Source organism: Macrotis lagotis, chromosome X (assembly GCF_037893015.1).
Source record: "Macrotis lagotis isolate mMagLag1 chromosome X, bilby.v1.9.chrom.fasta, whole genome shotgun sequence".
Lineage (NCBI taxonomy): Eukaryota > Metazoa > Chordata > Mammalia > Peramelemorphia > Peramelidae > Macrotis > Macrotis lagotis.
The window spans coordinates 316,653,607-316,674,550 of record NC_133666.1 but is presented as its reverse complement, the minus strand read 5'-3'; the positions used below and the strand labels follow the sequence as shown (position 1 = coordinate 316,674,550).

At 31.8% G+C, this 20,944-nt stretch overlaps 1 protein-coding gene across 2 annotated transcripts in view; it reads right to left on the bottom strand.

Moving 5' to 3' along the window:
• Nucleotides 1-20,944, bottom strand: part of RIT2 (Ras like without CAAX 2) — a 548,346-nt gene that overhangs the window by 294,568 nt on the left and 232,834 nt on the right. The window lies entirely within an intron of this gene.

Sequence of the window (20,944 nt, the reverse complement as noted above, 5' to 3'; positions counted from 1 at the left end):
GCAAAGCAGAAGGGAATATAATATGTTTCCTTTACCAACAACTGATCAGTAGAATTTGACAGGAAGAGATGAAAAGATATAAACTCTGAAAAACTGTAAACCTTTCTGGAAAGTGGTCTTCATTGTCAACTAACCATGAAATATCCTGCCACACCTGCTTGAGGAAAGGATCAAATCTGTTCAACATTTAGGTTAATGACCTGGAAATGGGAGTAAATAGAACACGAGTGGAATTTTTCAGTTAGTATACGATTGAAAATAACATAGAGGAAAATGAAATTCAGCAAAGAAGTTCTTGGAGAGTGGTTAGTAGAAATAACAAATTTGATTTGCATTAGAAAAATGGAAAAATAATAAATTGGGAAAAGACAATAGTGAACCCAAACTCAGCAATTCAGTGGAAGCTCAGAATTGCAACCAGAAGGACTACGATGTTGTAATGGATTCAATAAAACCTTGAGAAGGCAAGAAGTTGGCCCCACTTATTTCAACATAGTTCTCTCTCAATGATTCAGACTGAAAATATAAAGCACCACCTTAGTTAGGGACAAGTAACAATCTGGAAAGAAAGAGACAAATAAGACAGTGTTTAAAGATGAGTCACAAAGATCTTTTGAGACTGAAGGATTTATCTGTAAAGAAACATGATTGATTTGGAAGAAAAAGCAAAAAAATAATTAAATATATCATTTGGTTGAACAAATGTTTGAAATTCAGTATTTGAATGTTACAAAGCAGAAAGAAGATGATTTATGGAGCATGACTGAAGATAAGAATGAGGAATAATGAGAGGAAAGGAAGAAAAGGGAATTTTAAGTAGAATATACAGACAAGTTGATGTTGAGTTCTATTAATTTCTGGAATAAGTCTCCTAAGGAAAATGGTAGAATTGCCAATTCCAAAGGCTTTTGAAATGAGATTGAACAAACTGAAAGAAACATATTTCTTGAAACAGTTCTATCTGGGATGGTGGATAGTAAAAATGATGTTATAAAATAGACCTTTTCCATATGCAGGTTTCAGGATTCAGTAGGGTTTACAGCATTAATGGATAACTACAACATTTGAAAATCAATTTTTTTAATATAACACTGTGCTGTAGAGCTGTAACAATGTAAATAATGAGAAGAAAGCATCTTTAGATGTTTTCTTTTAGAACAAACCTTTTTTTTCCTCCTTTAGAGGGGTTTATCTTTGCTGCTGTGTTTCTTTCTTTCTTTCTTTCTTTCTTTCTTTCTTTCTTTCTTTCTTTCTTTCTTTCTTTCTGTCTATCTATCTATCTATCATCCATCAATCATCTATCTACTTATTTATTGAGATGTAAATTTGGATGTGCATCTATATTTATGTTCATATGTATATGTCTATGTTTGTATGTATATATTGTGCTTCAGCTTTTATGTATTAACCTGTGCAGTTGTCATTCAGTTAAGTCTTCTTTTAAACTCCATAGTTCCTTCTCTGGATATAGATGGTATTCTTCATTATGTATCCCCTAAAATTGCCCCCTGATTATTTTACTGAAGGATTGAGCAAGTATATCACGGATTATCATCACCCCCATGTGTGCTATTTATATAGTCAAATATGCTAATAGTTTTCCTAATATTGAACTCACCCTTCAATCCTGGAATAAATCCTGCTTGGTCATAGTGTATTATCCTAGTGATAACTTGCAGTAATTAGTTTACTAATATTTTATTTATAATTTTTGCATCATTATTCACTAGGGAATTGCTTTATAATTTTCTTCCTCTGTTTTTGACCTTTCCTAGTTGAGGTATCAGCAAAATATTGGTGTCATAGAAGGAATTAGACAGAGTTTCATCTTCATCTATTTTTTCCAAATATTTTGTATAGAATTGGAACCAATTGTTCCTTGAATGTCTGATAGAATTCAATTGTGAATCTATCTGGTCCTGGAGATATTTTCTTTGGGTGTTCACAGATGGCTTGTTGAATTTTTTTGTCTGAGAAAAGAGTTATTTAGGTATTTGATTTACTCTTCTTTTAAACTGATCAATTTACATTTTTGTAAATATTCATTCATCTCACTTTGATTATCAAATTTATTGACATAGACTTGGGCAAAATTGCTCTGAATTATTACTTTAATTTCCTCCTTATTGGTGTTGAATTCACTTTTTTATTTTTTATAGTAGTAATATGATTTTTTTAAATCAGAGTAACCACAGGTTTATTTATTTCATTGTTTTTCCCATAAAGTTAACTCTTAGTTTGATTAAAGTTTTATTAATATCTCTTGATTTTCAGGATTTCTAATTTGGGGCTCTATAATTTTTTCTTTTACTTAGCTTTTTATTTGCATATCCAATTCATTGATATCTTTCTCTATTTGATTCATGTAAGCATTTAAAGAAATAAAATTTCCAAATTCCATGAATTATATTTTCTTGGATGAAATGGTTGATTCTTTCTATTATTTGTTGTTTGATTCACTCATTTTTTAAAATTAAGTTATTTAGTTTCCAATTAGTCTTTATTTCATCTTTTAATGATCCTTTATAATATGTGATTTTTATCATATCATGATCTGAAAAGCATGCATCCATTATTTCTATCTTCTTGTAGTATTGTAAGGATTTTATGCTCTAGTACATTCTCAGTTCTGGTAGAGGTTTCATGTATTGCACAGAAAAAGGTATACTCTTTTCTTTCTCTCCAGTCATTTTTCTCAAGAGGTCTATCATAGTTAAGATTTCTAATATTTTATTTACCTTCTTAACTTCCTTCTTGTTTAACTTGTAGTTTTATTTATCTAATTCTGAGATAGAGAAGTTATTAAAGTTTTGCTGTCTTTTGCCTCTTGTAATTCATTCAACTTCTCTTCTAAATATTTGGATGCTATACCACTTGGTGCATTTATGTTTAATAATGATATGTTTGTCTAAGGTACCTTTTAAGAAAATATAATTTCCTTCCTTATCCCTTTTAATGAGATCTATTTTTGCTTTTGGCTTGTCTGAGATGACGATGACTACTCCTTATTTTTCATTTCTGCTGAAGCATAATATATTTGGTCCAGTCTTTTACCTTTACCCTATTGCATCTTTCAGCTTCAATTATGCTTTTTGTCAACAATATATTTTAGGATTCTGGGTTTTAATCCATTCTGCTATGTACTCCCATTTTATGGGAAAGTTCATTCCATTCACATTTACAGTTAATATTACTAATTGTGTATTTCCATCCATGCACTCTTTTCCCATTTGTAATTTTCTCTTTCCTTTCCTCCAATTTATCCTCAACAAGACTCTGCTCCCTTTCCCCTTTAGCTTCTCTTTTTAAAAATTTTAAATTTAACTTAACTTTCACTTTTACCTTCTTCTTCCCTTCTATCACTCCATTGATTTCCATTTACCTTTCTGTGCCTCCTTCCCTATAGGGTAGGCCAGATTTTTAAAGCCAGTGGGAATATATGTTATTCCTTCCCTGGGCAAAATCTGTTGAATAGTATTTACTCTTCTTTGTGTCTTTGTCACATTTCACTTATTGCTATTTACCCATTAACGTATAGCTTTCTCCTAGTATATTTCCTTTTTAATGCTTTTTATTGTTTTCAACTGGTATTGTAATAACAACACCTTTGTAAAAATATATTCCTTTTGTCTGTCCTGATATAAATTCTTTTCTCAAAGATTGATTGATAAATTGCTTCATTGATAGGGTGCCCTCCACAGAGAAAGTGCTGAACAAGCCAGAATTAAAATAGCTAAAAGGAAATGTAAGATACACAAGTTTAGAGTAAAGACATTAGATTTTACCTGAACTATTTGTGCCTGACCTGTGGGAGAACATTGTGAGGTCACATAAGTCCAATCAGTCACAGTAGTACAAACTGTAATGTCTCACAAACATAATGATTTTATTTTGGTCTTCTTAGATAATAAAGGACAAGAACCAATCATACCCATAGACTATATTCCCTGCAACTATATTCAGCCCTTTAACTATGCTAAGAAAAATGAAATTCTTAAGAGTTTCAAGTGGTATCTTCTCTTGTGGGGATGTATATAATTTCATGTTTTTACTAGCATTTTTTATTTCCCCTTTTTGTTTACCCTTTTTGTGCATCTCTTGATTCTAGTATTTGAAGATTGAATATTCTATCCCATTCTAGTATTTTTATGAGAAAATGTTAGAATCCCTGTATGTGATTAAAAATTCATTTTTTCCACTCACAGAATATGCTGAATCTTGTATGGTAGTAAATACTTAATTATAATTCAAGGTCCTTTGCTCTCTGAAATATCATATTCTCGGCCCTCAGACCCTTTAATATTTAAAGCTGATAAGCCCTGTGCAATTCTCATTGTATATGAAGTGCCTCTTTTTGACTGCTTGAAGTATTTAGAGTTTTTAACCCAGGGTCTCTTTCTGGAGGTGTTTTGTGTATTCTTTCAAGGTCTATTTTTTCTTCTTAATCTAATATATTAGGATAGTTTTCCATGTTAATTTCCTTAAAGGTATTTTCCACACTCTTTTTATTTTTGCTCTAGACCAATATTTCACAATTTTCTGGTAGACCAAGATTTCATAAATTCTCTCTTCTAGATCTATTTCCCAAGGTGTTTGTTTTTCCTAAAAGTTATTGTTTCATTTTCATCAATTTTTTCAGCATCTTGATTTGTTTGCTGAAATCTTGGTGTATCATTGATTCATTAATTTCAGTTTGTTCAATTCTAATTTTAAGGGTTTTATTTTCTTGGATTTAGCTGTTGTGTTTTTTTTTTTGAGTTGTTTGATTTTATCTTTTTGTTGAGTTGTATTCCATTTCCAGTTGGTCGATTTGATTTTTAGATGAAGCACATTTCTTTTCCAGTTGGTCAATTTCATTTTTTGATGTGTTACATTCTTTTTCGAGTTGGTTATTTTTACTTTTCAAGAAGCTGATTTCTTTGGTCAGTTTTTTAAAACTTTCTTGTTTGACTCATTTCTTTTTTCCAGTTTTCTTCTTCCCCTCTTTTTTTATTTAAAATATTTTTTAAGCTCTTCCAAGAGGTTTTTGAATTGAGTCCAAATAATAAACTTCTTTGAGACTTCCTAATGTGGTAATTTGTTAAATTATCTTTTCTTTCTTATTCTATGCTAAATAGTAGTTTTCTTTTTTGTTTTGCTTATTTTGATTGAGCTTTGCTCTTGGGGAATAGGGAGCATAGTTCCAAAGTTTTTTTGTTTAGTCTGGGAGTCTGTTCTCTGACTTATTTCTTGCCTTTTCTTATTTCTAACTATGCAGCCCAAGTATTGGTATACAGAGGTTTGTTTTATCCATTATGTCCAAGCTATGCCTATGCAGTGTTTTGTTCCCAAGCAAGTCCTTTCTGTTGACCCCAGAATTACCAGCATTGAGACTCTGGGAATGAGACCCACCCTGTTGGCCTGTTATCAAACATCAGGGACTGGGCTGCACTGTGGTTAGAAGCCTGCTTCTGGTTTTCCTACTCTCCCTTCTACCTGGGTTTTAATTCCCCATTTTTCCCATGGAAGAGACATACTTTCACTGAAGAACTTCCATGATGCCCATTTGAAAATTTGTTTATATTTTTTGGGGGTAGGATCTATTGCTTTAGGTTGTGCCAAGACTTCATTTAAGCTACATTTGTGTTCAGAGATTAAAAAAACTTTGACTATATTGTTGAGTTGAACAATCCATTCAGTCAAAACAATTAGAATAAGAGTTTTGTTTTAAGCAGCTTATTCACTAATGTTTTAAAAAGATTACTCTATTCTGGCATCCTTCAGTTACAACATGTCTTTTTGTCTGGTAGACAGAGTCATGAGTTTTATGCCCACTTTAGTTGAATTCTAATTTGGTTTGTCTCATGCCATATCTTGATTATCTCTACGAATCTGGCTTCCTAATCTATCTATCTATCTATCTATCTATCTATCTATCTATCTATCTATCTATCATCTATATATCTATGTCCATGTCCATGTCTATGTCTATGTCTATGTCTATGTCTATGTCTATGTCTATGTCTATGTCTATGTCTATGTCTATGTCTATGTCTATGTCTATGTCTATGTCTATGTCTAATCTATCTATATATATATTTATCTATATCTATATTTATCTATATCTATATCTATATTTATCTATATCTATGTCACCTATATCTATATCTATATCATCTTTATCTATATCTATATATCTACATCTATATCTATATCATCTATAACATCTATTATCATCTATATCATCTATATTATCTATATCATAAATCTATATCTATATCTATATCTATATCTATATCATCTATATCTATAGCTATCTATATCATCTATATCTATATCTATATCATCTATATAATATATCATATATCTATATCTATATCTATATCTATATCTATATCTATATCTATATCTATATCATCTATATCTATAGCTATCTATATCATCTATATCTATATCTATATCTATATCTATATCTATATCTATATCTATATCTATATCTATATCTATATCTATATCTATATCTATATCTATATCTATATCTATATCTATATCTGTATCTGTATCTGTATCTGTATCTATACATTTGTATTTGTAACTATCTATCTATCTATCTATCTATCTATCTATCTATCTATCTATCTATCTATCCAGCCTTAGTAGCTCTTCTGAGTTGTAATTCCATATAACTAATATCTTTTTGAAAATTTTAAAAATGAATATTCCTCAGGTATTTCAAATTCATTATGACCAAATCAGAATTTATTATTTTACCCTTTGGACCCATTCTTCATCCAAACTTTCCTATTTCTGTCAAAGATATAACCATCCATCTATTCATCAAAATTCACTAATTCAGTGTCATACTTCATATTCACTTTCATTCAATTCATTTTTAATCCTATCATTTCCATCTCCAAATCATTTTATGCATACATTTCACTGACTATATTCACACAAGCCCACCATAATTTGGACCCTATTCTTTTTTCCTGTGATTTACAAGAGCTTTCTAAATGGTCTTGCTTTAAGTCTCTGCACATTGAAACCATTTGTTGATAGTCATTTTATAAAGAAATCACCTGACCATATCAACTCCCTCCTCAAAAACTTGAATTAACCCCCTTAAAATTTAAGACATTAAAATGTTACTGTTGTATATTCGAAGTTCTTTTCAATATGTCCCTAATTTATTTTTCATTTTTATTACATATTATTTATATCCACATAATCTGTCACCATTTATAACTGCTATTTGACTCTTGAAGTTGTCTCTGTGGCTTTGAAGAGGGTCTTCAGCAAACCTAGAATGTATGCTATGCTATCCTCACTCTTATCTTGAAGAAGTTCAACTTCCTTAAAGATTCAGTTCAAATTCCAACTTGACATGCACATACATACAAATATATACTTATGCAAACAGATACGATCTATATACAAGTATGGTGTGAATATATTTGTCTACATCAATAGCTCTTTGAAGCCAGGGATGTAATCACTTTTATTACTACCTACTACGTATTTTTGGCATAGTACTTGACATGTATTAGACACATGATCAATGCTTCTTCAATAATTATTGCTTTACTATTTACAAGGTTAACAAAGAAGACTGCCCAAGTCTAATTGATAACATTAATTCAAACTGATAGCATTAAACAATATGTCATACTGGTGAGACTTTCCCCAGAATAAAGACTGGTAGAATAGAACTGTTCTTTGAACTCAAAATATAACTTAGCAGACCTATGTAATGAGTCTTACAGATACTCAATAGTCATATAAATATACAGAGGCAAATATACATCTAAATATATATATATATATATATATATATATATATATAATTAGATGAATATTTACCTCTGTTTTCTGATATTTTTCAAATTGGCACTCAATTTAGCATTTAATAATAATGTGATTATCTAACAAAGCCAAAAAGGTACCCATTAATACTTCTCTAACTATTAGTGCCCTGCCCATTCTTTCTGTGTTGTGTGTTTATATTCATTGTTCAGGTAATATTTCAAGTCCTATTTCAGGAAAGTATTATTTTATTTGCTACATTAGCTGGAGAGCAGGATTATCTTGTGGAGTCTCAGACATTTGTGTATATTAAACATCTTCAGAGGTCCTTTGAGAATAAATTCAAGATAACCAATAATTGTTGGCTCAGTACTCTATCTGAGGCTTGAATTGGAGACTTTTGTCTGAGCAATGAAATGACACCCCATTTTTACTACATTCTAAGTAGATATTATCTGATCATGACCCATAAAATGATAGATTTCTATAGAATTCATCAGTTCTTACTATAACCTCAAAAATATATGATTATCTAATTTATTAGAATGATAGTTGAGTGCATTTGCAATTCACTTTACAGTTGGGTAACTGATACACAAAAGTAGACTCTTGTCCTGGTCTTATGACAACTTAGTTGCTTGAACACCTTACTTCTACGTCTTTGGTTAAGTTATTTCTTTTCTCTGAGAAAACTTTTTACATGAAAAAATGGAGATATTAATTCTTCTAATGCCTTTCTCTCAGTTATTTCAGGTCTATGGTTTGTAAACATTGAAGCATTTTACAAATGTAAGTAATATGATTTTCACTATCAGACACATTGAACAAAGAATTCAATATGCAATCAGCAAATAAGTAGTTCTATCTGCTTCATCATATTATACATTAGTTTGAGCAACTAAATGAAAAACTAAAATGGTAAAGTGAAATGAGCATCAAATATGAAGTAGGATGTTTTAATTGCAACACTTCCTCTGCTTGTGTACAAACAATGTGACTACGAGCATGTCTTTCATTCTCTCGCATTAGTTTTTTCATATGTAAAGTGAGTTAATAGACTAGATGTACTCTAAAATTCCTATAAAACGTGTCTCTTATCCTATGATAGCCCATTTTGTTTTTCAAATTTAACATTACAATAACAAGGTGAATATTAACTTTCAATTTCTATTAAATTAAGAGATTAGAGTGGTTAACCTATTAGGAATCTTCCAGCTGTACAGACATTTTGATTCAAATAGTTAGATCAGATGTTAAATTTATAACTGTTGAAAACACAAAACACAGTTCCAGAAACTTTCTATGTAAGGTAAAACAATTCACCACTACCACCAAAAAAAAAAAAAAAAAACAAAAAAAACCCAGCAGAAGAATAAAATGGATGTAAAATAAAAATAGAAGGGATTAGTTCAGATGAAAGTGTCTGTCCCAGAGAAAGATAACTTTATGTTACTCACAAAGTTCAAAGCAGACCAAATTCCAATGAAAAGAATATCTGTTATGTTTTCCATTTTTGCCAAATCCCACAATCGACACAATCTTGTTGCTTCAGATTTGCAGCAAAGCATTCACTTTGAAGAGCCAGAGTCATTCTGATATCAAACTTAAAATTCTAAAAAAGAACAAATGTTTTTCTTGTAAAAGACTTCCCTGATGGGTTACCATCATCAGAAAGGGTGCTGTGCTCCATGAGCAAGGCAGGATTGAAGTAGCTCAAAGGAAATGTGAGATGCATAAGTTTAGAGGACCCACCCCAGCTGATCACATGGGCCATTAGTGCACAACCTGTGATAGGGCATTCCACACTCATATTGGTCTGATCAGTCACAGTCAAACTCACTGTAACTTGTCTCTAACATAGTGATGTCCTTTTGGTCTTCTTTGATATCAAAGGAAATGAACCAAGCAACAAGTAGACTTCCCCATTAACAAGGGTGAAGTCAATGAGGAGAGTGGCGGTCATTGGGATAAGAGTATTCTCTGAATTAACTACAAATGAGGAATGAAGAGACAAGAAAATTAATTCAATCTTTATTATAGCTCAGAAATAAATGGGGGGGTGGCTAGGTTGCTCAGTGGATAGAGCAATGGCTCTGGATTCAGGAGTACCTGAGTTTGAATCCTGCCTCAGACACTTAATAATGACCTAGTTGTATGGCCTTGGGAAAACCACTTAACCCCATTGCCTTGTAAAAACTAAAAAAAATAGGGTTAAGGAAGATGGTAAGCTTAGGACAAATCCCAGTGTTTCAAGAGATTAATGTATATGTTTATATGTATATATAGTTTGTTGACTTGAATTGAACCAGGCAAATTAGGTTTACAAATTGACAATCTACAATAATAGGATGCTTTCATGTGTTTGAATGGTTATTCATGTTTATTATCTATCTAGTCCAACTGATCATGTAGAATTTATTCACTGGTAAGAGTTCCACAAATTTTTTTTTTCTCATTTACATTTAGTTTTGGTATTAGTCAATTTATGGCAAAGGTGAGAAGAGAAATGGAAATGTCTTGACTTAATAGTTTATTTAATCAATGAAAAGTGAAATAAGAAGCATGACAGTTATGTTGATAGATTGAGTTGCAGATGTTCAAATGGGTATATTTTTTAAAAAATTGAGCTAGTGAATCTTTCGTTGCTCATGATTGAGTTTCAGTTTGAGTTTGATTTGAATTTCATATATTAATCTTAGTACATTTTTGTGTCATCTCATAACTGATTTATCAACTAAAATAGAACCATTTTGACAAATTTAAAGAAGACAATCAAGGGTAAGAGAAAGGAATCATGAAGTTAAAAAGATGAAAATTAAGTATAATGATACTGATAAAATGAAAAAAAAGAGTAGGGAAAGGGAAATTGATACAAGAAACAGAATTCATCAAGGTAACCATATTATAAGAATTCAAGGGAAGAAAACGTTTTTAAAGAATAAACTATTTAAAGAATACTTATAAGAAGATAAATGTTAATAGCAAAAATAGTGCCTGAGAAGTTTGATTATGTAGAATACAGAGATGTAATGAAAGTGACATTCTTTGCCATAAAGTCTTGCCTTTTGCTTCCATTTCCTTACTGATCCTTTCTAGTCAGATAGAGACTTTACACAATATATAAAAGAATAGTTAGCTGGGAAGTATAATATTATTCAAAAAACTAGTCCCTCTTCCAACATGACAGAGAACTGTCACTGTTTTTCACAGATCTGACCTCACTAATTATTGTGGTACCAAACAGGTAGTGCCTTTATCTCCATGATTTCTAAACATAATGGATGCTAAATGTGTCTTTTCAAGATTTTCCCAATGAACCTGTGATGATAGGCATAGGTTGGACTATAATTTTATGACTGTCTTTGTGCAATTAGTAACTGTGCACAAATCACTCTATTTTTTCCTTCTGAAATGAGAACAATTCATATCAGTGTCTCACCATGTTTAAGTAGTCAGTGTGATTCTATTTTATCAGACTAGAAAATTCTCAGAAAAAATACTTTAAATTAAATCAGTGAGACATTCTCCTTGATGTTGTGATATTACAATATTGTCAATGAGATTCTCTAGTTCTTCTACTAAATGAAACCTGTTGTAGTTATGTTTTAAAAAATTTAAATTGTTTTCAAATTTTCTGTTGTTAAATTTAAAATTCCCCTTGATATAATCAGAGCAATCCTGGAATGTTATAGGATAAGCCAATCAATTTTGAAAGCGACATTGTTGTGATACACTACCGCTTTTTGAGGGTATTTAAGATGATAGGTTAGTTTATTTTGACCCCCATCACTGCACAATATTATGTTAATTAATATGTTTAAAGGATAATTTGGAGTGAAGAGTTAGATATGATTTTTCCTGTCTTACATTTCAGACTTATACTTTGAGATTTATACCTTGTCATGGTTTGAAAATTATTGGACTTTAGAAAAAAGCTGAATTTTGTTTCTAATTTTGACATTTGTTAACTTTGTAACAGTGATTTTGCAAGTCACTCCATCCTCCAAGAATTTTAAGTTTACTAATTTGTAAAATGATCATTTTAAAACCAGAAGTACTGTTCTTATAGAGTTCTTGTGGAGCTCAAATGAGATTGAATGTGAAGTGCTTTGTCAAATGTCAAAGTACAGAAAAATATCTAATTGTAGTTATTTTTTTTCTATTATTAATAATTGGGATGATCCTATGACATTTCCCTCAGGTAACACTTTACTCCTCTAACTATGCCTGCTTTTATTTCCAAATTCCAAACACTATTGTGTCAAAAAAGAAGAGGAAGCATATCTTGCCTACCCAGAGGACTTAAAGCTATCTGAACAACTCTGCTATTTATAAAGCTTCATTGGTTTTTCAACTGACTTTTCTGTTCTTCTGATTTCCCTCAGCTCAGTTTTCCATCTGTGCTTCAACCAGTCTCACAGCTGGAGAGAAATTAAAATAGAGATTGCTACAGCCAGACCCATAACTAGCATGTCTAATTAGATGCTCTGTGACACAATCCAAAACTTCAAAACCAATGAGAAAGAGACATACTATTCTTTTCTGTCAAGGTGGAAGAGTACTTGGTGAAGTGTTTAATCTGGTTTCTTTTTGAATTAAGTTGTCATAGAAGTAAACCTATTTTCCTAAGAAATTTGCTGAATAAATGACTCTGCTTAAGAAATGGAAATTTTATATTAGGACAGTTCAAGTGCGGAGTTTCGGGGAATTCAGTTGAATGTATTCAGTCAAATAAGAAAATCAAGATTTCACTTATGCTCCATACACATATTACTATGCTCAGTTATTTCAGTAGGCAGATTTTTAAATGATCTCTCTTTGAGAAGTTAAGAGAAAGTTTTTAATTGTGGTTAATAGATAATGATGAGCTATCTATCATTACCAGTAATATTTTTTGAGTCTGGAACAGAGCATTTTAGGTAATACTTTCAGAGATAATACCCACTCCATCTCATTTCCCCACACTCTTTGAACCTTGAATAGTGCTGTTTACATATTTTAATGCATTTGTTATGCAATATTAAATGCTGTACTTATCTTTTAGAAGATGTCTTTGTGGGTTTCAGAGTGCCTGAACTATACATTTGATTTAAGGTTACAGGAATCCCTGTCTATTTAATAATTGAATACCCTCAATTGTCCATCACAATCATGTGCCATAACTTCTTAAATCTTTCCTCAATTGATGAAAATGGTATTTCCAATTTTTGCTATAAATATAGCTGGTATAAATTTTGTGTGATTTTGTGTGTGTATTTGTGTGTGTGGTTGGGGGTTCCCTTTTTATTTTCCATATTGGTTATACAAAGCTAATACTGGATCAAATGATATGAACAGGTTTATTATCCTCAGGATGTAGTTCCAGATTGTTCTCTAGAATGATTGAATTATTTCTCAAGAATATATCAGTGGGGGACTTCCAGCCAAGATTGCAGAGAGAAACCAGGCACTGTGCTAAGGTCTCCTGGATTTCCCTCAGAAATAATATGAAAGAAATCTCTTCACAGAAATTAAATTGACAAAACCCAGAAAAAGAAGCTAGGAGAAGAACATCTTCCAACAACTTCTGTCTCAGGGGAGCATGGGCCAGCCGGAGGAGGAGAGCAGAGAGCCAGTCCAGGGGAGCAGGGGTGAAGCCAAAGGATCAGCCTAAGCCATGGGGACTTTAGCTGTAGGAGTGGCAATCTGGGGAGCCCCAGAGGGGCCGGAGGACTAGGTCCACACAGAGAACTATAAAGTGTGGGTGGACATTGATTCACTGGGCTTGGGGCCATAAGCTCCACACTTTCAGCAGAGCCTTCTACCCAGAACAAACACAGTAATTGATGCCCTTCCCCTCCAATAGGTTCAGGTATAGGTAGCAGTGCTCTCTCAGCTGAATAGGTAGATTAACATTCTTGTTCCAGGGCTCATCCCACACTGTCCAAGGATAACAGTATCCAGCTTCATCCCCCACCCTCTCCAGGCCTGGGAAGAGGACCTCAAATCAAGGTTAGAGACACTCCAGAGAAATAAACAAGCACTACTTACAGACTGGCACACTTAGAGTTACTAAGCCCAGGGAGCTAAGCCTCTAGGATTTCCAACTCCAGGATCCCCACTACCTCAACACAAGATCTTAGGAAAATAAAGGCCAGAAGAAAGGGGGGACCATTGAAAACTACCTTGAAGAGAAAGATCCTAACCCAGAGAGATCTTCAAGAATAGAATTGACTTATGGAAAAGGAGTTGCAAAAGGTAAATAAAAAAAAAATTCTTCTCTTAAAAAGGAATGGAATCTATGAAAACTAATTATTTCATGAGGCAAAAAGAATCTGTTAAATAAAACCCCCCCAAAATTGGAAAAATAGAAGAAAATGGAAAATACCTCACTGGCAAAAATACTTTCCTTGAGAATAGATCTAGTAGAGACAAGTAAAGAATCAATGGACTTCTTGAAAACATTGAAGAGAATAAAAACTTGGATTCAATATTACATTATTTAGTGATGGAAAATTGCCCTGATATCATGAAACCAAAAAAGCAAAATAATTATTTGAAAAGTATATTCATCCCCTCTGGAAAGAGATCCTAAAATGAAAACACCAAGGAATATTGTGGACAAATTACAAAACTATGAGATAAAAGAGTCAATCCTGCAAGCAGCCAGAAAGAAGCAATTTAAATACTAAGGATCCACAATAAGTATTACACAGGACTTGGCTGTCTCAAAATTAAGGGATTTAAGGGACTGGAAAACAATATTCTGAAGAGCAGAGCAAGGGATCTCAGAATGCAGCCAAGAATTTACTATGCTGTAAAACTGAGCCTTCTCTTCCAGGGTAAAAGATGGACATTTAAGGAAATGAAGACTTCCAACTATTCATGATGAAATGACCAGAGCAATAGAAAATATGGAATTTAAGAACATACTCTAAAAGGTAAAAAAGGGTAAAGAAAAAAATCTGGTATCCAAAAAGATGAAACTAGCTATATCCCTGCATGGGAAAAAGATTCTCATAACTCCTGAGAATTGTAACTCTTACAAAGAATATACTTGGCCAGAAGTAATGGACATTCAGGACTTATCCATGACTCTGATAGAATGATTTAATAACAATATCTTCTTATAAGGGGGCCAGGCAGTAAAGAGATGGAAGATTGGAAGAGACTGAATGGGGTGAAACGCATTATATAAAGAGGTACAAATGACCTATTGCAATAGAGGGGAAGAAGGGAAGAGGTGAGAACCACCTAAACCTTACTGGTATCATATTAAGTCTAAAGTTAACATATACACACTCAGTTAAATTAAGAAACTTATCTTACCATTCAAGTATCAAAAAAGGGAAAGGGAAGGAGGCAGAAAAAAGGAACTAACAGAAGGAAGAAGAGGCAAAGGGAAAAGGAAAAGAAAGCGTGGGGGAATTGGATATAAGGGGGCAAACACAATGAATGTGCCAAAAGGGGGTAATTATAGTCAGAGTGAAGACAGAGGGCAATAAAGAGCTAGTAATTATCACTTTAAATGTGAATGGGATAAACTCTCCCATAAAATGAAAGGGAATAGCAGAGTGGATTTAAAACCAGAATCCAACAATATATTGCTTACAAGAAATTCATTTGAAGCAGAGAGATGCACACAGAGTAAATGTAAATGGTTGGAGTAAAATATATTTTGAAACCAATCAGGGTTAGCACTCCTTAGCTCAGACAAAATAACTGCAAAAATAGGTCTCATCAAAAGAGATAAGGAAGGAAACTATATCCTCCTAAAATTATCATAGACAATGCAACAATTTCAATACTAAATATGCATGCACCAAGTGGTATGGCATCCATATTCTTAGAGAAGAAGTTGAATGAGTTACAGTAAGACTTAAACAGCAAAACTCTGCTGGTTTTGCTGCTCTGAGATTTAGATAAATCGAATCATAAAATACACAAGAAGGAAGTTAAGGAGACAAATAGAATATTAGAAAACCTAGACATGATAGGCCTTTGGAAAAAAAATGAATGAGGATAGAAAGATAAATTTCTTTCTATAGTACATGGCACTTGAACAAAAGTTGACCATGTACTAGGCATAAAATATTAATCAAATGAAGAAAGGTAGAAATAGTGAATACAAGAATACATTCTTTTCACATCATAATGCAATAAAATCACATGCAATAAGGGGCCAGGGAGAGATATACCTACAACTAAGTGGAAACTAAAAAACCTCATTTTAAAGACTGAGTTTATCAAACAACAGATTAGAGAAAGAATTAATGATTTCATCCTAGATAATGACAGTAATGAGAAAACATGCCAAAACATATGGGATGCAGCCAAGGTAGTTGTCTAGGTTTATATTATATCTTTAAATGCTCACATGAATTAATTAGAGAAAGAAGAAATCAATGAAATAAACAGGCAACTAAAAAAATTAGAGAAAGAGAAAATTAAAACTCCCAATTAAATACCAAATAACAAATTCTAAAAATTAAATAAGAAATTATCAAAATTGAAAGCAAGAAAACTTTTGAAGAAATAAATAAAATGAAGAGCTGGTTTTATGAAAAAAATAATAATATTGATAAACCTCTGGTTAATTTCAATAAAAAAGAAAGAAAAAAACCAAATTGCTACTATTAAAAAAAGAAATTATGAACTCACCACCAAAAAGGAGGAAAGTTAAACTAACAACTTGTTATTCTTTTGCCCAACTTGTAAGCCAAGAAATTTGATAATAAGTGAAAGGGATGAATATTTACAAAAATTTAAGTTGTCCATGTTAAATGAAGAGGAAAGAAAATACCTAAATAACCCTATCTCAGAAAAAGAAATTCAACAATCTTTGATTGAACTCCCCAAATAAAAAATTTCTGGGGTGAGATGGATTCACAAGGGAAATTTTTCAAACATTTAAGGACCTATTGATTGCAATTCTATATAAACTCTTTGGAAAATAGATTGAGACAGAACTCTGCCCAGCTCTTTCTATGATTACAGTATGGTGCTGATACCTAAACCAGGAACAGTCAAAACAGAGAAAGAAATTTATAGACTTATCTCCCTAATGAATATAGATGCAAAAATCTTAAATAAAATCTTAGCAAAATAATTACAGCAAGTAATCACTAAGATAATACAATATAACCAAACAGGATTTATCCCAGAAATCCAATATTAGGAAAAATGTTAGTTTAATTAACTAATCAATAAAAACCTAGCATAAACCATATGATTATATCCATAGATGTTGAAAAAAATCTTTGACAAAATGCAGCACCCATTCCTACTAAAAGCAATAGAGAGCACAGGAATAAATGTATTGTTCCTTAGAATGATAAACAGCATCTATCTGAAACCATCAACAAGCATTACATGCAGTAGGGATAAGCTAGAGGCATTCCCAATAAGATTAGGTGTGGAAAAAATATGTCCACTATTATTCAATATTGTGTTAGAAATATTAGCTTCAGCAATAAGAGAAGAAAAAGAAATTGAAGAAATTAGGATTGGGAAAGATGAAACAAAACTCTCATTCTTTGCAGATCACAAGATGGTATACTTAGAAAATCCTAAAATATCTTCTAAAAAAATTACTAGATACAATTAGCAACTTTAGCAAACTTTCAGGATATAAAATAAACACTCATAAATCTTTAGTATTCCTATATATTACTAGAAAGATACAGCAGCAAGAACTAGAAAGAGAAATACCATTCCAAGTAACTTCAGACAATATAAGTCTGGGAGTCTCCCAGCCAAGGCAGACTCATAAACTCTATAAAAACAACTATAAAATACTTCTCACACAAATAAAACCAGATTTATATAACTGGGAAAATATCAACTACTCATGGAAAGGTAGAGCTAATATAATAAAAAAGGCAATTCTACCTAAATTAAACTACTTATTTAGTTCTCTACCAATCAAAATTCCAAAAAAATAATGAGTTAGAAAAACTTGTAAGGAAATTCAAATGGAGAAAGAAAATGTCAAGAATTTCCAGGGATTTAATAAAAAACAAAGTGCAAAAGGTGGCATAGCTCTATAAGATCTAAAATTATATTATGAAACATCATCCAACAAAATTTTCTGGTTATTGGCTAAGAAACTGAGTGGTGGATCAGTAGAATAGAATAGGTGCAAAAGTGCTAGCAGGAAATTATTATAAATATCTGTTCCTCGATAAACCCAAAAGAGTCCAGCTTCTGGAATAAAAAACTGTCTTCCTGAAAATTGGAAGTTAATATGGCAGAAACTTGGATTAGCCCAGCATCTCACATCCTATAACAAAATAAGATCAAAAATTGTACAAGATTTAGGCATAAAAATATTATAAGCAAACTAGGAGATCAAGTAACAGTTTACGTGCCAGATCTCTTTAAACTGAACCAGTTTATGATTATGGAATTTATGAGCATGAAAGAGAAGGAGAATGTCATTTAAAAACAAACTTGATAATTTTGATTACATTAAATTAAGGGGTTGATTATGAGTCTTAATGGACTTGTTCATTTCATCAGTGCAATAATCAGGGACAATTTTAGGGCATCGGCAATGGAAAATACCATTTGTATCCAAAGAAATAATTGTGGAGGTTAAACAAAGACCAACACTACTACCTTTAATTTTTTTAAAAAAAAGGTATCTTATGTAATTTTGCTATCTCTTATATTTTATTTTTTCCTTAAGGATAGGGTTTCTCTCTCAAAACATTTAATTTTGTTCAATGTATAGCTTGGAAACAATGTAAAAACTATCAGACTGCCTTCTGTAGGGGGTGAAGGGAGGGAAGCAAGATTGGGGGAAAAACTGTAAAATTAAAAAAAACAATTAAAAAAAGAATAAATCATTGAATATAGCTTTTCCCATCCCCTCTAGGATTTGCTATTTTTGCTTTCAATCATATTGGTTTATTTGATAGGTGTGAGGTCTGACCTCAGAGGTCTTTGGACTTGCATTTTTCTAATCAATATACATTTAAAGTTTTTTATAAGTTTGGAAAGACTCAAAATGAACTCATGCTGAATGAAGTGAACTGAACAAGGAGAGCATTGTACAAATTAACAGCCATATATTATGTGATGATTAACTATGATTAACTTAGCTCCTTCCAGCTTACCAAGGACAATTCTAAAAGACTTGTGATAGAAAGTGAAACCCAACTCCCATGAAAAACTATGGAGTCTGAATGTAGACCAAAGCAAAGGGTTTTCATTTTTTTTAAAAAAAAATGGTTTCATACTTTTTCTTTCTCATATTTTTTCTCTTTTAGTTCTCAGTTCTCATTCATCTTTTTTGACATATATATATACATACATACATATATATATATATATATATATATATATATGTATGTATTTATATATTTGCACACACATAAAACCTACATCAGATTACCTCATTACCATGGGGAGGGGAGAAAGGAGGGAGATAGAAAATTGTGGAATGACAAAGCTTGCAAAATGATGAATGTTGAAAAATGTCTTTGCATGTAATTGGAAAAAATAAAATAAAAGAACATGCAAAAAAAGAACAGTTTTTCTTTTTAATATTGATGACTTTCGATTCTTCTTCTGAAACTTTTATATTCAACTTCTGATCATTTTTTCTTAAAAAATAATTTTGCTTCATTTTCCTATATATTTAAGAAATGAGATCCTTATCACAGAAACTTATAATCTCCCCTCCTACCCTCTCCCCAATTTCTTGTTGTTTTTTTTTTAAGTTTTGGTTTCATTGGTTTTATATTTACAAAACTCTTTTAATCACATGTAATCGACATTGTCCACTTTTTCTTTCTCCATTTTTTGGTTATAAACTCTTTATCATCTATCTATTATCTATCTATCTATTCAAAAATTAAAACTGGACAGTCTCTGATCATTGTATAATTTATTTTTAACCACCAGACTCTTTACTGTCTCTTCCTGAATGACTAGTATCTATCTACTTCACTCAGATTGGCTAATTTTTTTAACTTGACTTTTGTCCTGTTTGACTCACAGAAATTATTAAATTTGTTCCTCTAGAACTTCAATTAAAATATTCCAGGGTACTCTGATTTGCTTCTGGCATCACACTTTATATTATCTATCTTTTAAGTTGGAGATAAGCTTCAGGATGGCAGGGAATTTATCTGGTTTACCTTAATAATTCTCACTGGTTCTAACATAAGGCTTTTCAAATCATGGGCACTTAATAAATTACTGCTAAATTTAATCATCTGATGTACTAAGATAAATAAGTTATCAACAACTGTAATAAGGTCTGGGAAAATAGTAGACCATCTGAACTGGTACTACATTTCACCAGGTCACTTTACCTTCCAGATCGCTGAATATTTTTATAGGGTATGTCTACATATGCTTTGGGCATTGATATCCATTCTGATATTATGTCCTTCACATCCTCAGACCATCTGACCTTCCAGTATATTCTTTGGACTGCTGGGTCTTCCCATCTGCTCATCATCTGACTCATTAGGACCAATGAGTCCTAGTCATCCTGCATTTGAACCCTCCTTAAATTAAAATATGAATTCCAATAGATTATTAAGTTTCACTTTTCTTTCATCCACCATCCCTTGCTCCTCCCCTAATCATGAGGTTTGGCACACAGTAAGTGCCCAATACACAATCAATTTTTTATTCGACGGGGAAGATATATCAGAAGCTAGTAGATATTCAGATTATCCAATTACAGGAAATTAAAATTAACCCCAAATTAAAATAAAGGAAAAACACTATATTAACAACCCACATTAATATCACAAAATCTAACAATATATTTTAATAAGTCATTTAATCAAAATAAGTAATACATAAAGTCTTGATTCTTAAAATCACCTTGATTCTAATAAAGTCAGTGAAATGTAAGTTATGTAAATCGGTGTCAACACAAAACAGGGAAAAGAACTATGAGGATATACCTTATGGAACAAAAATTTGATGTTCTTGCAAAGATGTATCCCTGTGCCAGAAGTTTTATAGAAAATATCATGTAGAAATTGTATTGCTCTGAGTAGGATTTTGGAAAATATGGACAAGAATTAAATGGGATGAAAATTTTGGGACTAGGTCATGAGGAAGGGGTAATAATGTATTACATATTAGAGCATGTCATATTTGCAGAGGGATAAGGTTATAGGTCACCAGTGTCCTTACTTGTCTATTTAGTGTCATT